This window comes from Schistocerca cancellata, chromosome 6, assembly GCF_023864275.1.
Source record: "Schistocerca cancellata isolate TAMUIC-IGC-003103 chromosome 6, iqSchCanc2.1, whole genome shotgun sequence".
Lineage (NCBI taxonomy): Eukaryota > Metazoa > Arthropoda > Insecta > Orthoptera > Acrididae > Schistocerca > Schistocerca cancellata.
In genome coordinates, this window is record NC_064631.1 from 286,928,414 (window position 1) to 286,950,896 (window position 22,483).

At 44.1% G+C, this 22,483-nt stretch overlaps 1 protein-coding gene across 2 annotated transcripts in view; it reads right to left on the bottom strand.

Annotated features, from left to right (window-relative positions):
- LOC126088532 (protein artichoke-like) overlaps window positions 1-22,483 on the bottom strand; it is a 591,709-nt gene that overhangs the window by 375,623 nt on the left and 193,603 nt on the right. The window contains exon 1 of one of the 2 annotated variants that reach the window (XM_049906704.1): window positions 18,658-18,845. The exons of the other annotated variant lie outside the window; for it this stretch is intronic. The gene's annotated coding sequence lies outside the window, so the exon portion shown is untranslated. Of the gene's footprint in view, window positions 1-18,657; window positions 18,846-22,483 lie in introns of those variants that run through there. 2 annotated transcript variants of the gene reach the window in all.

The following is a 22,483-nucleotide window of genomic DNA, read 5'->3' on the forward strand; positions in this document are numbered from 1 at the left end:
ATGGCAGCGGGTACCCTTGACGCTGCATCACAGACAGGAGCGCCTGCGATGGTGTACTCAGCGACGAACCTGGGTGCACGAATGGCAAAATGTCATGTTTTCGGATGATTCCAGGTTCTGTTTACAGCATCTGATGGTCGGATCTGTGTTTGGCGACATCGCGGTGAACGCACATTAGAAGCGTGCATTCGTCATCGCCATACTGGCGTATCACCCGGCGTGATGGTATGGGGTGCCATTGGTTACACATCTCGGTTACCTCTCGTGTGCATTGACGGCACTTTGAACAGTGGACGTAACATTTCAGAAGTGTTACGACCCGTGGCTCTACCCTTCATTCGATCCTTGCGAAACCCTACATTTCAGCTGGATAATCCACGACCGCATGTTGCAGGTCCTGTACGGGCCTTTCTGGATACAGAAAATGTTCGACTGCTGCCCTGGCCAGCACATTCTCCAGATCTCTCACCAATTGAAAACGTCTGGTCAATGGTGGCCGAGCAACTGGCTCGTCACAATACGCCAGTCACTACTCTTGATGAACTGTGGTATCGTGTTGAAGCTTCATGGGCAGCTGTACCTGTACACGCCATCCAAGCTCTGTTTGACTCAATGCCCAGGAGTATCAAGGCCCTTATTACGGCCAGAGGTGGTTGTTCTGGGTACTTATTTCTCAGCATCTATTCATCCAAATTGCGTGAAAATGTCATTTCTAGTATAACATATTTGTCCAATGAATACCCGTTTATCATCTGCATTTCTTCTTGGTGTAGCGCTTTTAATGGCCAGTAGCGTATCTATAAGCGATGGTGCTGCGGTGCTGAGAGAGAGAGAGCGTGTATGCAGAAGCGCCTCCCTTTCGGCGTTCCGGATTGCAGCGAGACATCGCTAACGTCTGTGGTATCGATTCGCGTTGCTGTCTTTCGTGTGGGACTGTGAACTTTGAACGATGCTGCAGTACACTACTACTTATACACACGCTCGACAGTCTACGTTGAAACATTAACAGATCTGACGACTTCATAAACGGAGTGGTCATGCTGACATCCACACACGATAGCTCCATTTGTCATCCAGTCACATCCATACCTCGGTACATCTCACTACCCTGATTTCGTAAAACCGACTGGTGCATGTAGACCTCTCCAATGCGATGACTTACATCGCATCTCTTCCGACCTTCCACTGAGGAAGCATCTACATCTACATTGATACTCTGCAAATCACATTTAAGTGCCTGGCAGAGGGTTCATCGAACCAGTTTCACAATTCCAATCTTGTATAGCGCGCGGAAAGAGCGAACATCTATGTCTTTCCGTACGAGCTCTTATTTCCCTTATTTCATGATGGTGTTCATATCTCTCTTTGTAGGTAGGCGTCAACAAAATATTTTCGCGTTCGGAATAAAAAGTTCGTGATTGGAATTTCGTAAGAAGACTCAACCACAACGAAAAATGCGTTTGATTTAATGAAGTTGACCCCAAATCATATATCATTTCAGTGACATTCTCTCCCCTTTTTCGCGATAATACAAAACGTGCTGCCCTTCTTTGAACTTTTTCGGTGCACTCACACAATCCTATCTGGTAAGGCTCCCACACCGCGCAGCGGTATTCTAATAGAGGACGGACAAGCGTAGCGTCCTAAGTAGATCTGTTACATTTTCTAAGAGTCCTGCCAATAAAACGTAGTCTTTGGTTAGCCTTCCCCACAACATTTTCTCTATGTTCCCTCCATCAGAGCACCAGTCTTACAGGAATTCGAGGCTTATTCCGAATTTTCCGCATTTGTCGATTTCTAAGCGCGATGAGGGGAGCGCACCCAAACGACGAAAACCGGTTCCATACCGTAACACCGTCTCCTCCACACCTCACTCTTGGCACTATACATAATGACAGGTAGCGTTCCCTACGAATTCGCGAAACCTACAGACCCTTCCAAGGGCCCGCATCTCGTGGTCGTGCAGTAGCGTTCTCGCTTCCCGCGCCCGGGTTCCCGGGTTCGATTCCCGGCGGGGTCAGGGATTTTCTCTGCCTCATGATGGCTGGGTGTTGTGTGCTGTCCTTAGGTTAGTTAGGTTTAAGTAGTTCTAAGTTCTAGGGGACTGATGACCATAGATGTTAAGTCCCATAGTGCTCAGAGCCATTTTTGAACCCTTCCAAGGAACTGCCATTTTTTCCCTGTGGATATTCATGTGGCGTCGTTCTTAAAGCCGCCTAAAGCGTAATTTCATCTTGACTACATACATGTGCGGCTTTTGACTAGCTGCTAGATCATTATAAGTCATACTTTTACACTTGCTACACACAGTCATTAAGCTCTCTGGACAGCTGGTAGCACTTCGGAGCCAACAAGTGATTCCTTCCGCTTATTTCATGCAATTTTTTACGACCACCGGAATGTTCGAGGGTCCCTGTCCGTTAGTACATCAAGTTTGCCTGGTCTTGGTTTATCTGAGATTGTTCCTCCACGTTTCCACTTCATAATCATATATCTAATAGTAAGCTTGGGCAGCAGTAAAACGTTTGAAATATCTGTGATGGAATTGTTTCTCAGGTAATATCCAATAATCTGTCTTCGAACTCACCGAGTTCTCTGACCCACCCATCCTGCAGTTGCTGATTCTTACTGACAAGATGACGCTCCCCGCCTCCTTTTATACTGGCTGGTCAGCATCTTATGACTTCTAGTGATCAATTTCGCATTACACAGGAGCATCCGGATACCTTTGATCAGATACTGTATTGAACTCGCCTCGCCTTCAACGTCACGTTATGCCACATATCTCCTGCCAACAACTCTGGGTGAACTACGTCACGTTATAGCAACAACAGCGATTTCAGTAATCATAGAAATGGTCGCAAAAGTATGGGAGGCGTTGGACTATTGTCTGAATGTTTGTGAAAGGTAAATAAAAACCATAATGTCAATCGTGATTGGAAGAAGTACCCCGAGATTATTTATGGTGGGGAAGTTAAAGTTCACAAGTTTTCTCGCCTTCATTCGTGCAGAATATATAGTTTTGTGAAATCGGATTAAACTTTTTGAAACACCCTGTATTACAAGAAAAGGGCCGAGAGTAACGATTGCCGTTTATTATTTTTTAAATGCTGTCGTGGTAAAACAGAGCTCTAGCTCTCCATACAGACGAGCTGTAGCCAAGCAGGTTAAGTTCAGGAACTGTGACCGTGTGGAACAATTATTTGTAGCCGGCCGCGGTGGTCTAGCAGTTCTGGCGCTGCAGTCCGGAACCGCGGGACTGCTACGGTCGCAGGTTCGAATCCTGCCTCGGGCATGGGTGTGTGTGATGTCCTTAGGTTAGTTAAGTTTAAGTAGTTCTAAGTTCTAGGGGACTTATGACCTAAGATGTTGAGTCCCATAGTGCTCAGAGCCATTTGAATTATTTGTATTTTTCTGCTATCAGTCACCTTTCCTTATTTTATGTTCAATTTAACAAACTGCAACGGATTACGAGCATGTTTTGCTCATCATCAGGTGTTTATACATACATATGTTCCTTAAAAATAAAATGTCATAGTTTAAATTAACCTAGTACTGTTTTGATGACTTGTTTAGGAAATTCAATTGTTCTGAGTGATCAAAACAGTTCTAGTTTAATTTGGCCTACGACATTTTCTCTCTAAGTAACATTTGTATCGCCGGCCGGTGTGGCCGAGCGGTTCTAGGCGCTTCAGTCTGGAACCGCGTGACCACTACGGTCACAGGTTCGAATCCTGCCTCGGGCATGGATGTGTGTGATGTCCTTAGATTAGTTAGGTGTAAGTAGTTCTAAGTTCTAGGGGACTGATGACCTCAGATGTTAAGTCCCATAGTGCTCAGAGTCATTTGAACCATTTTTGAACATTTGTATGACGGGCAAAACATGATGCAAACACGTTGTAATGCGTTAAAATAATCAAAGCAAATAAATCTTACTGGTAACAGTAAAGTACAAGTAATTAGCTTGCTTTCCTGCCCCGTTCTCTCGCAGATCATTCGAGGCGAATGCAAAGTCAAGGCCAGTTCCTTGCTGGTGATTACGTAGTCTGCAAGTAGCGTTCTGCCTTTAAAGACCTTGCCGCCAGCAGATCATTAAATCTTAGCACTGAAAGTCCTATTCTGCGTGGAATGCAGCGCAGCCTTGGGTCTCGTGCCGAGCATCTGCGTTAGTTCGTTCACCATGGACAGAATGTTGTTCCCTACTGGTGACGCAAATAGCAGAAAGAAATTCGACTATCGTTGTCAGGAGCGGTGCGACAGTTGCGCTTCGAGCCTATTTAGTGCTACTGAACGTTTACTAATCTGCTCAGTTTTTGTAGAGCAACTTCTTCCTGTGTTTTACCCTCATTAACGATGTTTTTGTCACTGTTTTCGAATAAATCTTCTTAGAATATGGGTAATAATTCCACGATTTGCGCAGCTTAGCGTCAGCTAAAAATTTGAAAACATTTTCTCAGAGATACGGCTGTAATTATACCTCGGAAACTTTTTCTGCTGTGGACATTAAACGTAATGATATCTTCGAATGCTCATTAATGCAAATTTTCCAGCTCGAAATGTTAGATCATTACGTTTATTCGTTAGTTGTTAAGCCATAAAGTGGCATCCTGCTTAATTCTTCTCCGACTAAACAAATCGAGAAGACTTCCCAGCTACCGAGTAAAACAATGAGCAGAAAAAGCCAGACTCCAAATTTCCATTGGAGAAACAAAATACATCACAAACGTCCAAGCCACCGCTCGTTACCCGAAGACAGGATATAGTAAGATAGAAAGAATTGGTAGCTTTAAATGTCTCGTAGAAATCATGGAAGTGGAAACTAGTGAAAGAAATGCCAACCACAACAGTCGAGAAAGATTGTCAATACTTTTCTCAGGGCACATGCTTCACACAAGAAAAAAGCCATCTTTAGCCGAGCTAAACGTAGTGTGTCTGCATGCTGCGCAGTGAATACCTCAGGTTGACAATACTGTCGGGATTAATAGGACCAGAGAAATTCGAGAGAAGGCCGGCAATTGTGGCCGAGCGGTTCTAGGCACTTCAGTCTGGAACCGCGCGACCGCTACGATCGCAGGTTCCAAACCTGCCTCAAGCATGGATGTGTGTGATGTCCTTAGGTTAGGTTTAAGTAGTTCTAAGTTATAGGGGACTGATAACCTCAGATGTTAAGTCCGATAGAGCTCAGAGCCATTTGACCCATTTTTTGAAATTCGAGAGAAACATCGTTCACAAGAAAATGGGTACAACTATCGTTGACGTACAGCGTAGAAAGAAGGGACGAAATGTACTAGGAAAAATGAGAGATTAATTGAATCAATTAGAAAAATAAGACTAAAATTTTATGCACATGTGTTTAGGTTGGAAGAGAAGAGGCTGACAAAATATATTTTAAATTTATTCACAGTTCACAGTAGACGGAAATTTTCCGACAAATGATTTAGAGAGCATCTTGAGCGTGCTGGATCAAATGAGGAGACACCTCGAACCAGGCAAAGTATAGGACGGTGATCGACAGCTGTAAAGGCTGAAGACAGCATGGGCATAGGAAGCAGGACAACCATAGAAAAACTGCAAGGAATGTAGGCTGCAAAGAACGCTTCCAGTATTGTGTAATTGTCACCTAATTGTCTTTAATAGTCGCTATCCAATAAAAAAAGCTCTTACATGTTCTTTTACAAAATACTAGATCATCTCTAATCTCAGACTCCAGATAATGCTTCAGTACACGAAAGATAAAAAATAGTAATAATACAAAACTTCCTAGCAGATAAAAACTGTGTGCCGGACCGAGACTCGAACTCGGGACCTTTGCCTTTCGCGGACAAGTGCTCTACGAATCTGAGCTACCCAAGCACGACTGACGCCCCGTCCTCACAGCTTTACTTCTGCCAGTATCTCGTCTCCTACCTTCCAAACTTTACAGAAGCTCTAGTAATAATACACTTCACGCTACAGCTTTAGAGACATTTTTCTTTTTTCCGCTTTCCAGGAAAAGTCGGATACGTTACCTAAATTTCCAACAATTTCATTTATAACTGAACGCACATACTTTCCACTAAAAGTAACAAAACACGAAAAGGCGCTAATATCATGAAGTTAACGTAAGAAGAAAGGAGAAAAACGGAACTGACTGACAGCAAGTGTTCCTGAAATACGTATAAGTGGAAGACCCGACATAGTAAAAATGTACGGTTAAAAGAAAGCTTTGCATATAGAATTCCATCGCACTTCACCCACGAAACGTTGGAATGAAGTTAATTGCCAGTTACTTGCCGCGAGATTTGTCTAGCATCAGGGAAGCAGTTTCCGCGTTTGCCCTACTTGTATTATTAACGGTTCTGACCCTAAAGGGAAAAAATTGTTCTACCAAAGTTAACAGCTATTCACAAATTAGCTAGAAGTAGAAGAAAGTCAAAGAACCAAGACATACTCGCAAGGAGCTATGCGTATAGCGTCAATCAAAAAGCGACTACGTGGAACTATAGCACTTAGTCACACAACACGCCTGGCGCTACGCTCAGAGGCACTGTCATTGCATACAACAGGCAGCCACTAAACGTACCATTCATCGTTCACCACACATTTAGTACGTTCACATCTTCTCGTACAATGAGGAGAAAAAAGTCATGAGATACCTGCTAATATCGTGCCGGACCTCCTTTGCCCGGCCTAGTCCAGGAGCTCGACGTGGCATGGACTAAACAAGTCGTTAGCAGCCCCCGGCAGAAATGTTCAACCATGCTCCCTCTGTAGCTGCCCATAACCGCGGAAGTATTGCCAATGCAGGATTTTATGCAGGAACTGACTTGTCGATTACGTCCCATAAATGTTTGATGGGATTCATGTAGGGCGATCTGGGTAATCAAATGATTCGTTCGAATTGTCCAAAATGTTCTTCAAACCAATCACAAAAAATTGTGGCCTCGTGACATGGCGCGTTGTCATCTATAAAAACTGTGTTGTTGTTTGGTCTCCAAGTAGCCGACCATAAACATTTGCAGTCAATGATCAGTTCAGTTGGACCAGAGGAACCGGTCATTTCATGCAAATATAGCCCACACCATTATGGAGCCACCACCAGCTTGTACAGTACCTTGTTGATAACTTGGGTCCGTAGCTTCGTGGGGTCTGCGCCACACTCTAACCCTACCATCAGCTCTTACCTACTGAAATCGGGACTCATCTGAACAGGTCACGATTTTCCAGGCGTCTAGGTTCCAACCCATATCTTCACGAGCCCAGGAGAGGCGATGCAGGCGATGTCCTGCTGTTAGCAAAGGAATTGCCATTAGTCGTCTTCTTCCATAGTCCATTCGCGGCACATTTCGCCACACTGTCCAAACGGATACGTTCGTAGTACGTCCCACTTTGATTTCTACTTCTACATCTACATCTACACCCATACTCCGCAAGCCACCTGCGGTGTGTGGCGAAGGGTACCTTGAGTACCTCTATCGGTTCTCCCTTCTATTCCAGTCTCGTATTGTTCGTGGAAAGAAAGATGTCGGTATGCCTCTGTGTAGATTCTAATCTCTCTGACTTTATCCTCATGGTCTCTTCGCGAGATATACGTAGGAGGGAGCAATATACTGCTTGACTCCTCGGTGAAGGTATGCTGTCGAAACTTCAACAAAAACCCGTACCGAGCTAGTGCGCGTCTCTCTTGCAAAGTCTTCCACTGGAGTTTCTTTATCATCTCCGTAACGCTTTCGATCCTGTAACGAAGCGCGCTGCTCTCCATTGGATCTTCTCTATCTCTTCTATCAACCATATCTGGTACGGATCCCACACCGGTGAGCAGTATTCAAGCAGTGGGCGAACAAGTGTACTGTAACCTACTTCCTTTGTGTTCGGACTGAATTTCCTTAGGATTCTTCCAATGAATCACAGTCTGGCATCTGCTTTACCAACGATCAACTTTATATGATCATTCCATTTTAAATCACTCCTAATGCGTACTCCCAGATAATTTATGGAATTAACTGCTTCCAGTCGCTGACCTGCTATATTATAGCTAAATGATAAAGGATCTTTCTTTCTATGTATTCGCAGCACGTTACACTTGTCTACATTGAGATTCGATTGCCATTCCCTGCACCATACGTCAATTCGTTGCAGATCCTCCTGCATTTCAGTACAATTTTCCATTGTTACAACCTCTCGATATACCACAGCATCATCCGCAAAAAGCCTCATTGAACTTCCGATGTTATCCACAAGGTCATATATATATGTTGTGAATAGCAACGGTCCTACGACACTCCCCTGCGGCACACCTGAAATCACTCTTACTTCGGAAGACTTCTCTCCATTGAGAATGACGTGCTGCGTTCTGTTATCTAGTAACTCTTCAATCCAATCACACAATTGGTCTGATAATCCATATCTCTTACTTTGTTCATTAAACGACTATGGGGAACTGTATCGAACGTCTTGCGGAAGTCAAGAAACACGGCATCTACCTGTGAACCCGTATCTATGGCCCTCTGAGTCTCGTGGACGAATAGCGCGAGCTCGGTTTCTGCGGTTATTTCACGCTGTGTTGCATGTCTTTTAGCAGTGACTACTCTACGCAGACGCCGCTGCTCTCGGTGTTAAGAGAAGGCCGTCGACTACTGTGTTGCGAGAGGTAATGCCTGGAATTTGGTATTCTCGGCAGAACCTTGACACTGTTGATTTCGGAATACTGAATTTCCTAACTATTTCCGAAGTGGAATGTCCCATGCGTCTAAGTCCAACTACGGTTCCGCATTCAAAGCCTGATAATTCTCGTGCGACAATAACCACGTCGGAAACCTTTCACATGAACCACATGAGTAAAAATGACAGTTCCGCCACTGGGCTGCCCTTTTATGTCCTCTACATCTACATCTGCATGGATACTCTGCAAATCACCTTTAAGTGCCTGGCAGAGGGTTCATCGAACCACCTTCACAATTCTCTATTATTCCAATCTAGTATAGCGCGCGGAAAGAATGAACACCTATATCTTTCCCTACGAGCTCTGATTTCCCTTATTTTATCTTGGTGATCGTTCCTCCCTATGTAGGTCGGTGTCAACAAAATATTTTCGCATTCGGAGGAGAAAGTTGGTGAGTGGAATTCCATGGGAAGATTCTGTCGCTACGAAAAACGCCTTTCTTTTAATGATGTCCAGCCCAAATCCTGTATCATTTCTGTGACGCTTTGTCCCATATTTCGAGATAATACAAAACGTGCTGCCTTTCTTTGAACTTGTTCGATGTACTCCGTCAGTCCTATCTGGTAAGGATCCCACATCGCACAGCACTATTCTAAAAGAGGACAGACAAGCATAGTGAAGGCAGTCTCCTTAGTACGTTTGTTACATTTTCTAAGTGTCCTGCCAATAAAACGCAGCCTTTGGTTAGCCTTCCCCACAACATTTTCTATGTGTTCTTTCCAATTTAAGTTGTTCGTAATTGTAATACCTAGGTATTTAGCTGAATTTGCGGCCTTTAGATTAGACTGATTTATCGTGTAACCGAAGTTTAACGAGTTCCTTTTAGCACTCATGTGGATGACCACACACTTTTCGTTATTTAGTGTCAACTGCCACTTTTCGCACCATTCAGATATTTTTTCTAACTCGTTTTGCAGTTTATTTTGATCTTCTGATGGCTTTATTAGTCGATAAACGACAGCGTCATCTACAAACAACCGCAGACGGCTGCTCAGATTGTCTCCCTAATCGTTTATATTGATAAGGAACAGCAAAGGGCCTATAACACTACCTTGGGGAACGCCAGAAATCACTTCTGCTTTACTCGATGACTTTCCGTCAATTACTACGAACTGTGACCTCTCTGACAGGAAATCGCAAATCCAGTCACGTAACTGAGACGATATTCCATAAGTGCGCAATTTCACTACGAGCCGCTTGTGTGGTACAGTGTCAAAAGCCTTCCGGAAATCCAGGAGTACATAATAGCGCCGCCATATGTGCATGTCGCTATCCAATCACCTTTTTTTTTTTACCTCAGTATAGTTCAAGCATTTACCATGCACGCTAAGCACGCTTAGGCTCTAAAAGTGACCATACAAAGGTGTGCTTCCATCGTTATTACACGCCGTCGCACGAGCCCGTCACAAAGGAACTCCAGCAAACAATTTCGACTGCGTATCAGAGAATGACTGATTTTACAAACTGGAAGAGCAACCTGTTATTTAAACGATACGGCAACAGGATATGATAGGAAAACTTCTGCCGACAAAACAATGATGATTGGTTTAAAGCAAGGGGGCCAGAAAACTCAAAACCTGTTATTGAAGATACAATTATCGAAATGAAATCCCATGCATCTTGACAGAGCGTATGGGAACGATGCGGGAGACCCGCACCGTCGTACTAGGTAAGGTCCTAATGGATGTGGTTTGGCGTTGCCTTCCTCCGACCGTAACGAGGATGAATGATGCTGAAGACGACACAACAACAGCCAGTCATCTCGGGGCAGGTGAAAATCCCTTACCCCGCTGGGAACCAAGAAAGCTACCGCGAGACCACGAACGGCGGACAATTATAGAAGATCTAAGATACCCTGCCTGACAAAAAGTTAAACACTGAGGAGATATGGTCGGATGTCAATTTAACTTTGTTCGTATACAGCATCAGGCAGGTGTATACGTGGTTGGAGTTTGATTCTCTGTGATCGGCAAAACGGTTGCCAGAGTGCATTAGTTTTGTGACCTCTCAAGGTTTCTCCGTGTGACTGGCGGGCGTACAGCCGAGTTGTTGTTTTCATTTTCTGCACAATATTTGGACGACCGACCAAGTCGTTTTCTACAGGTGCTGTGAATTTTGCTGTTATGTGTGCTCGCCGCTCCAGCCAGACTGTGAGCTATCGTTGGCCACAAGCCGCTTTTTGTAACAGAGTTCAGTTCCCAACGTCCACTGCGCCCTTCGATGTTCTTTTGTTTTACAGAGTACGCTCTGATACTCCGCAAAACGCAGATTTCCTCAACGTTTTCTGACTCTCCTGGATGCTATTGTCGGCCAGATTTTAATAAACTGAGTGCTGGACCCCACGCGTTATTTGAATCGAAACCTCTGTCCCTTTTTATTAGACTTCGGCACTCACTTTATTAAAACTTCGCCAAGCACCACATCCATCAGAGCTGGAAAACAATGAAGGAATTTGGATGACACTCATTTCACAAGACTTTCTACAAATGTGACTTTTGACGTCACGCGCAGTATCGATAATCGCAGGAATTTCTATCGATTTTGTGACAAGAAAGAATATGAATGTTACTGCTTTTCGTTTCAATAGCAGCAATTAGTGCTGTCCTCTTAGGTTCCTGCCTAACCACACACTCGGAATCGCCTTACATTCGGAAATAAAGGGCCAAATATTTATGACAAGGAAGAATATGAATGTTTCACTCACAGCAATTTATGCTGTCGTTTTAGGCTCCTATATAACCAAACACACAGAAATAGCCACATATTCGGGAATAAATAGGAACATTATTGCTGCTCGTTTCAAAAAAATGGTTCAAATGGCTCTGAGCACTATGGGACTCAACTTCTGAGGTCATTAGTCCCCTAGAACTTAGAACTAGTTAAACCTAACTAACCTAAGGACAACACACACATCCATGCCCAAGGTAGGATTCGAACCTGCGACCCAAGCGGTCTCGCGCTTCCAGACTGCAGCGCCTAGAACCACACGGCCACTTCGGCCGGCTGCAGCTCGTTTCAATCACAGTAATTAAAAGCTGTTCTCTTAGGCTTCTGCCACATATTCGGAAATATAGAGTCAAATATTTGTGAGAAGGAAGACTGTCAATTTTATTGCTGCTTGTTTCAGTCGCAGCAGTTTAAGTTCCTGCCCAACCACGCATTCGGAAATCGCTAAATATTAGGAAATGAGTAGCGAAATATTTGTACAAGGGAGAATATGAATGCTATGGCTCCTCGTTTCACTCGGAAATCGGCAAATATTTATATCATCATTCGTTTTTTAATCACACGGAAATGCAAATAACATTGAATATTGCAGAAAATACTTGTATTACATTCGTAACAAAGTCCCAGAATATGTTGGCTACGTTAAGATGAAGAAGAAAAAAATATTGGTATTTAGTGTAATTCAAACCTACAGCCTTCGACTGTTTAAGCCACGACAGTATCCATTACGCTAGCGCTTGGTCATGTGATTTCAGCCTCCTGTCTTAGTTATCATAGTATGTCTCGAAGGCTCATATCGCCGATGCTTTACTAACTGAAATTTAATGATAATGGTGACGTTTATGTGATAAATTTTCAATGCGCCTTTGCCCTGAAACGGCATACTGCAAATTATAGTACAAAATAGCTAGATATGCAAAAATTAACATGGTGCAACATCGACCATCGTTATTGCGTGTGACGTCCAAATACGTCACGTTTGCAGAAAGTCTTGTGAGATGAGTGTTATCCAGAGAATTTGCGTTTCACGGAGTATCAGTGCGTGATCGGTAAAACAAAAGAGCAGCAAAGGGCGCAGTGGACGTCGGTACCCGAAATCAGCTATAAATAGCGGCGTGAGACCAACAATAGCTCACAGTCTGGTTGGAGTCCAGGGTGCGAGTGCACATAACTGCAAAACTCACAACTCTGAAAAAGACGGCTGGATCAGTCGTCCAATTATTGTGGAGAAAATTAAAACAACAACTCCGCTGAACATCCGGTAGCTCACTATTAATGTATTAGTGTTGTCCAAGTTTAGTGTCACCAGGGTTGGAAGGATATATGAGGGGCTTGGACAGCGTCAGATGTTGAATAATCACTGTGAAGCACATTCGAGAGTGGAATGGTAGAGAAGTAGTATGAAAATGGTTCGATGAACCCTCTGCCAGGCATTTAAGTGTGAATTGCAGAGTAGCCATATAGATGTAGATAAGCTCGGTACTCGGTCGAAACACCGGTATCAGTAATCATTAGGACACAGAGTTTGAAATAGCCTCATTTCGGCTCTACCGGCAGGCTGGTAGAATCGTGCAATATCCAGTTTTGTGAGGCACTCGTCGAATATGCTAGTGGCCCAAGGTTGGACTGATGGCAATGTGAAGGCAAGCATACTCGTCGTCAAGATTCAGATCGAACACATCTGACCAGCACAAAGGGAAGATGGTTCAAATGGCTCTGAGCACTATGGGACTTAACATCTGAGCTCATCAGTCCCCTACACTTAGAACTACTTAAACCTGACTAACCGCCGGCCGTAGTGGCCGAGCGGTTCTAGGCGCTGGAACAGCGCGACCGCTACGGTCGCAGGTTTGAATCCTGCCTCGGGCATGGATGTGTGTGATGTCCTTAGGTTCGTTAGGTTTAAGTAGTTCAAAGTTATAGAGGATGATGACCTTAGAAGATAAGTCCCATAGTGCTCAGAGCCATTTGAACCAACCTAACTAACCTAAGGACAGCACACACATCCATGCTCGAGGCAGGATTCGAAGCCGCGCGGGATTAGCCGAGCGGTCTCAGCCAGCCGCGGTGGTCTTGCGGTTCTAGGCGCTGCAGTCCGGAACCGCGAGACTGCTACGGTCGCAGGTTCGAATCCTGCCTCGGGCATGGATGTGTGTGATGTCCTTAGGTTGGTTAGGTTTAAGTAGTTCTAAGTTCTAGGGGACTAATGACCTCAGATGTTAAGTCCCATAGTGCTCAGAGCCATTTGAACCATTTTTTTTTGAGCGATCTCAGGCGCTGCAGTCATGGACTGTGCGGCTGGTCCCGGCGGAGGTTCGAGTCCTCCCTCGGGCATGAGTGTGTGCGTTTGTCCTTAGGATAATTTAGGTTAAGTAGTGTGTAAGCTTAGGGACTAATGACTTTAGCAGTTAAGTCCTATAAGATTTCACACACATCTGAACGTTTTTTGAACAGGATTCGAACCTGCCACCGTAGCAGCAGCGTAGTTCCGGTCTGAAGCGCCTAGAACAGCTCGGCCACAGCGTCAGGCACGAAGGGAAGATCGCCGTACTATTCACCTAGCGTACCGTCAGATCTTCACACCTGTACCTGGTATCTGAGAACACCAAATGGTGTCCTTGTAACCTTCTGTGTCGTCCCGCACCATTGACTAGCAGCAGCGGAGTAGGCAACTACCGTTGCATGCGTACACTGGCATTAACACCGCAACACAAGCGGCTGCGACTGGAGTGGTGCATGAACTGCCGATGAATGCCGTCGCATTGTGTTCAGCGATGAATCGCGGTTGTGCACTACCCAGACAACCATCGTCAGGAAGTACGGCGGCGACCAGGAGAGAGGTCCCATTCGTCCAATGCACTAGTTTTACTCCTAGCGTCATGGCGTGGTGAGCCGTTGTTGTTGTTGTGGTCTTCAGTCCTGAGACGTTTGATGCAGCTCTCCATGCTACTCTATCCTGTACAAGCTTCTTCATCTCTCAGTACCTACTGCAACCTACATCCTTCTGAATCTGCTTAGTATATTCATCTCTTGGTCTCCTTCTACGATTTTTACCCTCCACACTGCCGTCCAATACTAAATTGGTGATCCCTTGATGCCTCAGAACATGTCCTACCAACCGATCCCTTCTTCTAGTCAAGTTGTCCCACAAACTCCCCCTCTCCCCAATCCTATTCAATACCTCCTCATTAGTTATGTTATGATGGTGAGCCATAGGGGATGACTTCAGATCAAGGGTGATAGTGACTGAGGGAACACTGACGACACAACTGCGCGCCAAGGAGATCTTGCGTCCTCGCGTGGTATCTCTCGTCCGACAGCGTCATGGTCCCATTTTTCAACAGTACAGTGTCCTTCTGCAAGTTGCACATGTCTGTATTGTGAAACGTCCCCTTTGTGCAATTTATACACGACTGTGCTTAACCTTACACACAATATTATTTAGCGCAACGCAATCTGACTATCGATGATCCCTGCAAAAGAATGGCCCTGACTAACATTAACCTATACCTTTCACAAATCACTTACCTCACAAAAATCTTCGTTACTGGAACTACTGCAATACAGCGAGCGCCACTACTGCCAGCTAAATAAAAGATTCAAACTACGGAAGGCACTAACTACTGATAGGGATAGTTAGCAAATGAAAGCTTTTAATAGAGGACAAACACTGTATTTACCTTAATAATCATAATATATATAGCAGTTCAATTTCAAAACTTCCGCCATCTCTCTCCCCACATCCACCACTGCTGGCGGCTCACCTCCAACTGCACAACGCTACGCGCTGTTCACATCCAGCTGCCGCTGCCCAACACTACAATGGCAGACAACAATGCAAACTAGCCACAGACTGCACACAGCACAGCCAGTGATTTTCATACAGAGCGCTACGTGGCATTACCAATATAAAAATCTAAACAGCCTACTTACAGTATGAACTGTCTGATGTTGATGTTCAAAATGGTTCAAATGGCTATGAGCACTATGGGACTTAACATCTTAGGTCATCAGTCCCCTAGAACTTAGAACTATTTAAATCTAACTAACCTAAGGACATCACTCCCATCCATGCCCGAGGCAGGATTCGAACCTGCGACCGTAGCAGTCCCGCGGTTCCAGACTGCAGCGCCAGAACCGCACGGCCATCACGGCCGGCTGATGTTGAGGTACTCCCGTGCCCAGCGAGGTCCACTAATCTGCTCCAATAGAACGTGTGTGGAATCATCTCGGAAACCAACTCCGTCCCAGTGCGAGTATCCAGAACAGCGACGACCAGTTAGAACAGTTGTGGGTCAGCTTGCCTCTGCAGGGGATGCTACGGCTCTATGACACCCTTTCAACCGACTCACTCGTTTATCATGCATCTATGCGAGAGGGGTTCAAAGTGGTTCAAATGGTCCTGAGTACTATGGGACTTAACATCTGAGATCATCAGTCCCCTAGAACTTAGAACTCCTTAAACCTAACTAACCTAAGGACATCACACACATCCATGCCCGAGGCAGGATTCGAACCTGCGACCGTAGCGGTCGTGTGGTTCCAGACTGAAGCGCCTAGAACCGCTCGGTCACACCGACCGGCGCGAGAGGGGGTGCAGCCCACTATTGATAAATGGCTTGATACTGCCAACTTGTTTGTAAATTTGATTCGATATTGTAATCGTTGAAACTACGTCACATACCATTTCAGCACGCGATGTTCCAATTTTTTACTTCCTCCTCTTCTGGGTCCTTCACTTTTTTTTTGTAAGGGATTGCGTTTCAATATTTAAAATATTACATTTCACACAATAATGATACAAACCTGGATGAAAGACTAAATAAATTCTGAAATATATGCGAATCACTTACAAGAACCTCAAAACCAAGATACTTAAGGAAGCAACAAATTTTTTTAACACAGTTGCAGTTTTAGGTTTTATGTTGGGAACAAAGTTTGAACAGCAGCTACGCAATATCCAAAGCGAAGCAGAAGAAGTTAAAAAAAATGATAGGAAGGCATTGATATACTTTTTTAGACAGGAAGAGAAACCTAGATGCAAGATATTATAAGGACGAACCACTTTGAGTACAATGATAAGAAACTACAGAATATGTTATAAACATTTACAAACTATTCCTGGGTACGAATTATGGTTCAAAATGAAGATAGAATACGGAAAGACCGTAGAATATACACACATCGGAACAGACTTTGTCCTCGCTTAATCCTTGAATAGAAGATGAATAAGGAAATGTTTTTCTAAAGAGAATTTAGGGCAAGTTTCTACTCAAGGCAGGATTTGAATGCCGGAATAACAGCATAACATACATGATAGTCGCACAAGCAGGCTACAATCAATTTCTCAAGCACAGCAGTCAGTGTCACTTTATTACTTTTACCAAGAACACACTGTCTTCTGAAATGGCAGCAAATGATATTAATATACGTGTACACTGTAAATACTTGACTCAGCACCCGGAGACTAAGCAAACGCATACATGTTCCAACAATCGCAAATGAAGCGCGACATGAGCAATAAATAAGGCGGTACCTGAAGCTAAAGACGCATTGAGATGCAATAAACTACCCCTGTACGACTTCCTCTTTACCATCAAAATTCAGTTTAGGAAGCAGTGAAATGACAAACTAAGTCTTTCATGTGAAAGTAAGGGAAGAGGTTATGCTACAGTTGTCTCTGCAGTGCCAAAACATCCTTGATGAGTAGAAACAAATTACAACAGGAACTTCCAAGTGACAACATCTACATTTAGTTACGGAAGTTGTTGCCGACACCTGTATCGTGTCCGTATGGTCCCATCTCCCTTCTGTGACTGCTGCTCCGGAAATGACCTCAATTGTATCTTCTTCGACTGCCTCCGATGGCAACAAAAGCCGCTAAATTATGTCAAGAAGTAGTGACGGAGGGAAATGAACAGCCAACGAACGTCAACACCTTACCAGTGACAAAGGTACTTAGACTGTACATGTACACTTTGCTAGAAGAAAGTCCAACAAAGAATATAAACAAAGTTCCAGAAACATAAATGGGCAAATGATGATCATGCTCAGAATATTCCAAACTATAACGCTTTACGTAATAACTGCTTTATGTGTAATTATATCATATTAAGTTGTTACGCCGGCCGCTCTGACCGAGCGATTCTAGGCGCTACAGTCCGGAACCGCGCCGCTGCCACGGTCGCAGGTTCGCATCCTGCCTCGGGCATGGATGTGTGTGATGTCCTTAGGTTAAATAGGTTTAAGTAGCTCTAAGTCTTGGGGACTGATGACCTCAGATGTTAAGTCCCATAATGCTTAGAGCCATTTGAACCATTTTGAGTTGTTACGTACAACAATGTGATTTGCCCACACAGGTACACTACATTGATAAAGCTCATGGTGGTTGACTGTATTTATTATGTCAGGAGGCTAACAAATCACAGAAAAAGCAGCTAATTATTGTGGCACAATAAATTATCTGTTATAGCAAGTGGGGCGGCAAAAAGCGAGTGGCAACTACAAAAAGACGGTATGAGAAAAGTAAAAAGAGATTCGTCACTCCCTGTAAGTAACACTTGAAAAGCACGAGTCATTGGGAAATAAGTTATTTGGAAGAAATATGAAAAGTAATTAAATATAATGGTTTGTTGGGCTCGTCACAGACGGTAAATAATGTGAAGAACCAAGAGAAAAATTTCGGGTTTTATTCTCAGAAGATAACGTTTCTAGAGGGTTTCTGAATCTACAGATCGTGGAGTATTTAAAGGGGTTTTGGGCCAATTTCGACTCACGTGGGCATGTGAACGTCAGGATACTGGTAGAACTGTCATCCCACAAGAATGTAGCATAAAGTAAGCTTCTCTCAATTTGTCAGACACAGCTGTCAGTGTCACTAGCATTACGTACATATCCTCATGTATTACGCTAATCAACAACACACGAAGTCCTGAAGTGGCAGGGAACGATGTCAGCACGCGCTTTCACTGCTGACACTCGATTATACACCCGGAGACTGAGCATACACGTGTTCCAACAATTGTGAATGCTGGTGGCACACGGTATCTCTTCATAAATGAGACAGGAAAAACTGAGTGGAAGTCAAAAAAATATCATAAAAAGTGAAAAATAAGTATCGTCATTCTGCGTAAAAAAACCACACGAAACTGACGTTTTATTGGAAAGTCAGGTACGTAAAAGAAAAAAGTACAAAATCTTGAGAAAAAGTATTGGTTTCTTGGACTCACCACAGGCGGTAAAAGAGGAGGTTGGAAGCAGAGAAGAATCACGCGCTCCCGGAGTGCGTGTGACGTTTCGTTGACACTCGGCGCGCAGCCAGTAGTTCGACTGTAGATGCGGCCGCTAGAAGGCACGCATACGCGCTATCACACACCTCGTCGCCACCAGCGCTCGCTGCGCACTGACTGCGCGACGCCGGAGGCCAGGGAGTCCCGCGTCCCCTCCGCGGACACCGGCCGCAGCCGCAGCCGCTTCCCCTCCCACTCCACCCTTACCCTTCCCCTTCCCCGTCCCCTACCACCAGACACATATACACACACATACAGAAACCACTCGCGCTGCTTATAAGGCAAGCGCCGCTCCAGCGAGGCGCGCCGTTGCGACACGTCTCCAGACTCAAACACAGCACTCTGTCGCCGCAAATGCGTCACCACGCAGATCCCATCTCGCGGCGTCGTTGATCTGCAGACCAGGCACAGTGCGGGCCGTCCACTGGAAGGGGTCAGCTCTCGAGCCATGCGTTGTTCGTTTTACAAAAGCAGTTAACACCTAACCCCCATTTTTTAGGGAATCGAATCCCCAACGTCTTATTACTTTACTAACGAGTTACTTTGCTCATTTGACGTTAAGCATATGATCGAGAAAAAGTTTAGAAAAGGGTAGAAACTATGATTAAAGAGCAGTCAACAAGCGCTGTTGGCCAATTTCAGCTCTGTTTTAAGCAAAAACTAGTTTTTCTTGCATCTCATTGTGACGTCATATCTCAAGCACGGACACCTTAATACACGAGGGCGTGCTGAAAAGTAAAGCCTCCGAATTTTTTAATCTGTTCTCAATATCGAGCGTGTTATTACATGCCACTAGAGTTGTACTCCACCAAATGTTCAGTTCGGTAGTTTTGGTACAGAACATAGGGTAAATGACGTAATGAACTGTATGATTTCCAGTAGTCTTGGTAGCACTGGTAGGGAGAGAAACATAACGAATGTGTGCCAAAAAACTGCGAGACTTGTTGTGTGTTTGTTTCTGTTACACACAACTAGGCCCGCATGTTAGTATACTGAGTGATTTATATTCTTAAAAAAATATAAATTGCATTTTATAGGTAACAAAAATTATTTGCCAGCGTTAACTTCTGGGTTTTTATGTAACCAAAGCAATTACTTTTGATGCAAGCATGGTTTGGACAGTGTCTTGAAAGGAGGATATGAGATGAACATCGACAAAAGCAAAACGAGGATAATGGAATGTAGTCGAATTAAATGGGGTGATGCTGAGGGAATTAGATTAGGCAATGAGACACTTAAAGTAGTAAATGAGTTTTGCTATTTGGGGAGCAAAACAACTGATGATGGTCGAAGTAGAGAGGATATAAAACGTAGACTGGCAATGGCAAGGAAAGTGTTTCTGAAGAAGAGAAATTTGTTAACATTGAGTATTGATTTAAGTGTCAGGAAGTCGTTTCTGAAAGTATTTGTATGGAGTGTAGCGGTGTATGGAAGTGAAACGTGGAAAATAAATAGTTTGGACGTGAAGGGGATAGAAGCTTTCGAAATGTGGTGCTACAGAAGAATGCTGAAGATTAGATGGGTAGATCACATAACTAATGAGGAGGTATTCAACAGAATTGGGGAGAAGAGAAATTTGTGGCACAACTTGACTAGAAGAAGGGATCAGTTGGTAGGACACATTCTAAGGCATCAAGGGATCACCAATTTAGTATTGTAGGGCAGCGTGGAGGTAAAAATCGTAGAGGAAGACCAAGAGATGAATACGCTAAGCAGATTCAGAAGGATGTAGCTTTCAATAGGCACTGGGAGATAAAGAAGCTTGCACAGGATAGAGTAGCATGGAGAGCTGCGTCAAACCAGTCTCTGGACTGAAGACCTCAACAACAACATGGTTTACATGCACAAACACAAATGTTGAAATGTGTGTGAATACCTAAAGGACCAAACTGCAAACACAAAAAAAAATTTATCTTATTGTTGTCGTTATTTTGTATTCAATGCAACGTTCTCCATCGTGATAAAAGGCAATAGTTTCCTTTTTTATTAGTAAGAGAGCAAGATGTTTACGAACAGCGGAGACATGTTTGATATAGGCTCGACGAAGTATTGAAGCAATGTCTGATATGTTTTTGTTTTGCGTTTTTTTATTATAATACCTTTTTTTGAGGAAACTGTGTTTTCTAGGGCTACATTGTATCTTTATTTTCAATACAACATCCCTCTGTTCCACGTTACTAATCAATAAATTTCGAATAAAACCAGAATTAAATGTTGACATTTTCAATTGTACTATAGATACTGTGTACTTTTAAGTAACAGACAGGAGAATAACTACACAAAACAAAAATGTTCCGTAAGTCACGGGAGCCATTTATATATCCTCACTCAGTTTTTGAACCGTTCACCGTTGCCGGTCTCTAGGGGAACCTAGTAAGAGACAGATCGCGAACGCAAACAAGGCGATCGAAATGAGGTAATGCCTGGTAGGTATGCAGCACATCTAACGTATAGGTAAAGCGATTACGATCTTAACTGACCAAAGCTACTAAGGAAATTACTGCAGCCTATTCTGACTTAGCGATAGGCTACGGTAGCCTACGGTGGTTTTACAACTGTGTGAGCGTGCTCTATATGTCTTTCGTATTACTCAGGCGACTTTCCCGTTTCGCTGACGCAAGTTTGAACTCTCTGCTACTAGAGGGATCCAAATTGTAGTGTGTAAGATGGCAGTGTTTAACGTAACTGTGCTGGTGCTTGAGAACAGCATGCTGTAATTGAGTCTCTAATCGAAGAGTTCGTACACACACGAAGGACCCTCTCCTTTAGTATGACAATGCCAGGCCACACATGAGCACAGCATCAGCAACAATCGGTTGCCTTGGGTTCAATATCGTCGATTATTCTCCATACGGGTCATCGATTATTATCCATACGAACCCGACTTGGACCCATCCGATTTTCATCTGTTTCCAAAACTTAAAGAACACCATCGGGGACTTCAATTTGATAGTGATAAAGCGGAACTAATAGAGATGAGGTTGTTGCTCCGTCGACAATGATAGACATTCCACAGTGACAGTATGAACAAACTGGTCTCTCCTTGGTTGTCGCCTAAGTGATTCCGTTGAGATGAAAGCAGAAGACTAAGGATGTAGAGTGTTAATAAGGTTTCTTTTATTTAAAAATCTTTAAGTGTTTTCAGATTAAAACTTTGGAGGCATTACTTTTCAGTACGCCCTCGTGTTTCAGTGGCGTACAGGGTGGTCAGAAACAGTCAACATACACTATGTGATCAAGAGTATGCGGGCATCTGGCTGAAAACGATTTACAAATTAGTGGCGCCCTCCATCGGTAATGCTGGAAGTCAATATGGTGTTGACCCACCCTTAGCCTTGATGACAGCTTCCACTCTCGCACGCATACGTTCAATCAGGTGCTGCAGATTTTTTGGGGAACGGCAGCCCATTCTTCACGGAGTGCTGCACTGTTAAAGAGGTATCGATGTCGGTCGGCGAAGCCTGGCACGAAGTCGGCGTTCCAAAACATCCCAAAGGTTCTATAGGGTTCAATTGAGGGCTCTACGTAGTCCAATCCATTACACGAACGTTATCGTCGTGTAACCACTCCGCCACAGGCTGTGCATTACGAACAGGTGCTCGATCGTGCAGAAAGATGCAATCGCCATACTCGAATTGCTCTTCAACAGTGCAAACCAAGAAGGTGCTTAAAACATTAACGTAGGACAGTGCTGTGATTGTGCCACGCAAAACAACAAGGAGTGCAAGCCGCTCCATGAAAAACACAACCGCACCATAACACCATC